The sequence below is a fragment of the Sciurus vulgaris genome (genome assembly GCF_902686455.1).
Source record: "Sciurus vulgaris genome assembly, chromosome: 14".
Lineage (NCBI taxonomy): Eukaryota > Metazoa > Chordata > Mammalia > Rodentia > Sciuridae > Sciurus > Sciurus vulgaris.
In genome coordinates this window covers 18,017,083-18,022,680 of record NC_136475.1, presented here as the reverse complement: position 1 = coordinate 18,022,680, position 5,598 = coordinate 18,017,083, and the positions used below count along the sequence as shown (strand labels likewise).

The 5,598-nt window shown below is 37.7% G+C and overlaps 1 pseudogene across 1 annotated transcript; it reads left to right on the top strand.

Moving 5' to 3' along the window:
* The first annotated feature begins 362 nt into the window (after positions 1-362).
* On the top strand, positions 363-3,850 carry LOC306644420 (inactive hydroxysteroid dehydrogenase-like protein 1; annotated as a pseudogene). The gene is made up of 2 exons: positions 363-389; positions 2,900-3,850. The product of its transcript is annotated as an inactive hydroxysteroid dehydrogenase-like protein 1 (transcript).
* Positions 3,851-5,598: the final 1,748 nt, after the last annotated feature.

Sequence of the window (5,598 nt, the reverse complement as noted above, 5' to 3'; positions counted from 1 at the left end):
GGCATATGCAGGTAGATGGATAGGAAAAAAAAAAAAAAAAACCAAAGACCAAATGATTTCTCTGTAAGTGGATGATGATACATAATGGGGGTTGAGGGAAGGGAAGAATGGAGGAAGGATGGATTGTATAGAGAAAAAGAAGGGGTGGGGAGGGGTGGAGGAAGGAAAAATAATAGAATTAGACAAACATCAATACCCTATGTACATGTATGATTACGCAAATGGTGTGACTCTACTTTGTGAGAATCGAAAGTTAAACCCCATTTGCATACAATGTATAAAAATGAAAAAGGAAAAAAAGAAAATGAATGAGTTGCATAATGTATCAAAAGGAATATAGCATAATACAATCCAGGGTAAGTATGGAAGTATGGAATTATGAAAGTGAGGTAAACGGATATAAAGATTGTGTAGAAAGATTTACTATGCAGCGAATAAGATTCCATAAAGTGAGGAGGGAGAGAATGGAAAATAAATAATGGGTGAGGGTCTGGGGTTGTAGCTCAGGGGTAGAGCACTTGCTTTGTACATGTGAGGTACTGGGTTCAATCTTCAGCACCACACAAAAATAAATAAATAAAATAAAGGTATTGTGAGCATCTACAGCTAAAAATCAAACCAAAAATAATGCTTGAGAATTTCATGGAACTGATGAAAGGCTCCAATACTCCGATTTAGTAGGGCCCCCGTGCAAATGAACAAATAGATGCCCATACACAAACATATAAAATAAAAACAGGTTATTATGGGAAAATGGCTCCTCAAGCCAGCAATGAAGGACAGAAATCAACAAAATAATACCAATGAAGCAAGGAGAAAAATTCACTGTCAACTTTGGATCGTAGATTTGAAAAAAACTATGTTTTGTGACCTAGTGTTACTCAAAAATGTATGCAAATTAATTAACCAAACAATGAAGGATTTTTTTCTTTTTCCTGGGTTTTTTTTTTTTTTTTTTTTTTTTTTGCAAAAGATGCTCATTAATAAAATTTCTAAAGGATACACCTCAGGAGGAATGAAAATGATAGAAACAGGAGGTCTCAGATGCAGGAAAGAAAAATACAAAATAAAAAGTGCCAAACTGTTAAACATGAGTAAATGTGATAGAGATTGAATATAAAACAATAACTATGCTCAAGTAATAGGGATAGATGCAAAGTTAAATTTGAATATCACATACATGGTATATGGTGTGGGCAGAAAGCAGAAATTAGGGATCTACAAGTTCATGTATTTTTGAAGAAAGGGGAGTAGAGACCTGTTTAATTATTAAAGTGTGTGAAGTACCTGGCAAACAATAAAAGTAGAGAGTGCAGCTTCCAAAGCATCAAAGAGAAAAGACAAGTGCAGTAAATAAAGCAGTCCAGTAAGTATGCTCAGTTTAGAAATCATATAGAATATATCAAAATTAGGGGGAAATAGAAGCCACAAAAACTAGAATAGAAATTTAATTTGAATATCTTAGAAATTACATTGCATATTATGTGGCACCATATTTCCATTTTAATAAAAAGATTGTCAGATAAAATTCCAGCATGATAAGGGAATGAAGAGTCAAATCAAACCCAAAATTGATTAACAGAGGAGGCTGTGACTATATTAATAGCAGACAAATGAGACTTAAAGAAAATAGATGTAAGAAAATATATTCTGATAAACTTATTAAATAATTGGGACAATATAATAATAAACACGTAAGTGCTGAAGGAGTTCCAGGAGAATTTGCCATTTCTACCTTGTGATGAAGATGGTCACACATTGACACTGGTACCTGAAGTTTTTGTTGACAAAAATTAAATGAGGCACAGGAGACTTGGGCCATACTATTAACAGACATAATTTGACATCTGGGAGAAATATATGAAATCCTCCATCCCATAATGGAAAGTTCTACATTCACTTCAATTTAAGAATGGAACATAGATATTGATTATACTACATCATGAATCAAGTATGCATGTATTTTAGAGTTTCGTCATTATGAAGCAAATGGTCTTTCACTAAAGCGAAAATAAATTAGAAATGTATCACAAAACATTTAAAATAAATTAAATTTGCATACTTAAAACAGCAATGCATCATGGGTAAGAAATCATAATGAACACATGAAGTCCTCCAAAATACATATGAAAATTCAAAAACTTAGGCATAAACACAATATGTCAAACCAAAGCAAATCAGAAACATCTAATGAATAAAACAAATTACATGTGAAATAACGGAAAAAACCTAGAGGTTCTTCAATGGGAAAGTGCGAAATCTAAACAGTGTCAGTGTTATTAGGTTTCTTTATAAATTTAACTCAGTCCTTTCAAAATATTTTTCTTTCCTTCCCTCCTTCCTTCCTTCCTTCTTTCATTCATTTTTTATTTTAGTGAGGATCGCACCCAGGGGTGCTCTCCCACTGAGCCACATCGCAGACCTTTTTATTATTATTATTATTTTAATTTTGAGACAGTATCTCACTAAGGTGCTTAAGGTCTCACGAATTTGCCGAGGCTGGCATGGACTTTGAGATCCTCCTGGCTCAGCCTCCGAGTCACTGAGATTACAGGCATGGGCCACCACACCTAGCTCAAAATATTTTCATTTTCTTCTTTTCCTCCTCTCTTTGTTCTTCTTCCTCTTTCTTTTCCTGGTGCTAAAAATTTCATTGCAACCTTTGGACTAGATGAATTCCTCTGGAATTCTTAAATGGGGAAAACATGCTTAACAGGAACACAATTCAGACACAAGAAAAAGCGTTCTTAGGTTAACTTCAGAAAATATATTTCAAATATTTAATATTTGAAAAAATAGGGCCTTTTGGTGTGGGTTACGTGGGCTGTCGGCTCCAGGGAGTCTACGGGGAGGCTCCTGGGACCGCTCTGCTGCAGGTCACCTTGGCCGTCCTTGACAGGGTCTACTCTTCTGCAAGGAGATCGCCAGGTCTTGCGACTGCTGCATGGGAGCGCTGGGTTTGGATGGAGCCTGGTACGCACGGCTAGGAAAAGCATCACCGTCATCTGTGACTTCTACAGCCTGATCAGGCTGCACTTTATCCCTTGCCTGGGGAGCAGCGCAGACGGTACCAAGCCGCACAGAAGGTGGGCAGTCGTCAGTGGTGCAATGGATGGGATTGGAGAAGCCTATGCGAAGAGTTAGCATGCCGAGGTCTCAACACTACCCTCACGAGTCGGAGTGGAGAGAAGCAGCCGACGGTTGCCAAAGACATAGCCTGCACCTACAAAGTGGAAACGAATATTACAGTTGCAAACTTCAGCAGGGGCCTATTTTACTCTGGTCCCCGAGAAAAGCTCTGGGACATCATAAACGTGAACGTTGTGCTGCTGGTTTGATGATCCATATCGTGTTACCAGGAATGGTGGAGAGAAAGAAAGGTGCCGTCTTCTCCTGCTGCAACCGACTCCCCAGCTGGGGGCGTTTTCTGCTTCTAAGGCTTTCTTAGATCACTTGGGTCAAGCTTTGCAACGTGCGTTTGCCTCTAATGGGGTCTTGGTTCAGAGTCTCATCCCTTTCTACACAGCCACCAGCAGGTACCCACCTAGCAGCTTTCTGCACAGACACCCAGTGGTTGGTGTCTTCCCCAAAAGTATACGCACATCACACTATCTTTACCCTGGGGGTTTCAAAAAGGACCACAGGATACTGGTCCCACTCTATTCAGTTTCTTTTTGTATAGTATATGCCTGAGTGACTCTGGGCATGGGGAGAAAATATTCTCAACCGCTGGTCAGGCAGGGAGGAGGCCTTAGCTGGCAAAACCCGAAACCCAGTGGTCAGTCAAGTTTTGCCAACTCGTGGTGATGTACAGCATTCTGACATTTGGAAACACATTTCATTTGTCTGATGTATTTTCTCTTTGACTGATTATCAGTGGCTATAGATTTCATCATTTGCAAGGCAAACTCTTGGAGAGACTGTGATAAACCTCCAGGGTCATGTGAATGGCACAGAGCAAATAACCACCAAGGTGTGAGAACTGGTGAAGATGCCTAAATGTCATTGCTTTGTTCCCAAGCTGTTCAAGAGGGTGTTGTCTTCACAGCCACGGCAATCCAGTGCCTAGACCAGACTTGTCAGCTCTTAAATTTCAGATGTGACACAGTCTTGGTTATAAATGTTCACTTGGAAGACTATTGAAAAGTGGTGTTTTGTAACTGAAATCGCTGGTGTTAGCTTAGAAATCTGTGATTGGGCTGTTCAAGTAGAGAGATGCTGCTCTTTATGAAGAACCCTGTATGCTACGCTGCTTGTGTCTGAGCAGCTTTACATATGGTTAAGTTACAAACGAGCTTTATCAGGGGGACATAACACAGAAGATCTAGGCTTCTCCTTTTCAAACTAGACAAACCTGCTGGGTTTTGTGCAGTGTGTTTGCAATGCCTGATGCTACTTCCTCCATGGTGATTTTGTTTTTCCAGTTCTAGGGGTGAGTGCATTTCTAGATGTGGATATCTAATGGGTAGTCATCAGTCACTATCTTTTGATTTGTAATGGTGGGTAAGCAGTGATTTCTTAACCTATGACCCATTTTATAACTGAAGTTTAGCCCTTTAGAGGTTCTTATAGCTGGTTTTAATATACTTTTCTATAGACTACAATTCCATTCCCTGATTACATGAAAAACATGAAAAAACAGAGGAAGAAAATGTTCCAAACACACCAAGATGCTATATTAATAGAATCCAATGACAGCATGGTAGAGGAAATGTCAGAAAAGGAGTTCAAAATGTACATAATTAAAATGATCTTAGAAGCAAACAATGAAATAAGAGAGTAAATGCAGGCAATGAATGATCACTCCAATAAACAGATAAAGGAGCAAATGCAGGAAGCAAAATATCATTTCAATAATTTTTTTTTCTGAAAAAAAAAACACACAGAAGTTCTTGAAATGAAGGAACCAATAAACCAAATAAAAAACTAAATAGAAAGCAACACCAACACAATAGATCACTTGGAAGACAGAACATCAGACAATGAAGACAAAATATTCAATCTTAAAAATAAATTTGACCAAACAAAAGAAGGTAAGAAATCATGAATGGAACCACAAAGAACTATGGGATGTCATGAAATGATCAAATTTAAGAATTATTGGGATTAAGGAAGGCATAGAGATACAAAACAAAGGAATGAACAACCTATTAAATGAAATAATATCAGAAAATTTCCCAAACCTGAGAATGTAATGGAAAATCAAATACAAGAGACTTACAGGACACCAAATATACAAAATTACAACAGATCCAAATCAAGGCACATTATAATGAAAATACCTAACATACATACAAAATAAAGATAGGATTTTAAAGGCTGCAGGAGAAAATCATCAGATTACAAATAGGAGGAAACCAATATGGATATCAGCAGATTTCTCAGCCCAGACCCTAAAAGCAAGAAGGGCCTGGAACAACATATTTCAAGATCTGAAAGAACATTGTTGCCAACCAAAAGCTTATACCAAACAAAACTAACCTTCAGATTTGATGACAAAATCAAATCCTTCCATGGTAAGCAAAAGTTAAAAGAATTTACAACTAAAAAGCCTGCACTACAGAATATTCTCAGCAAAATATTCCATGAGGAGGAAAT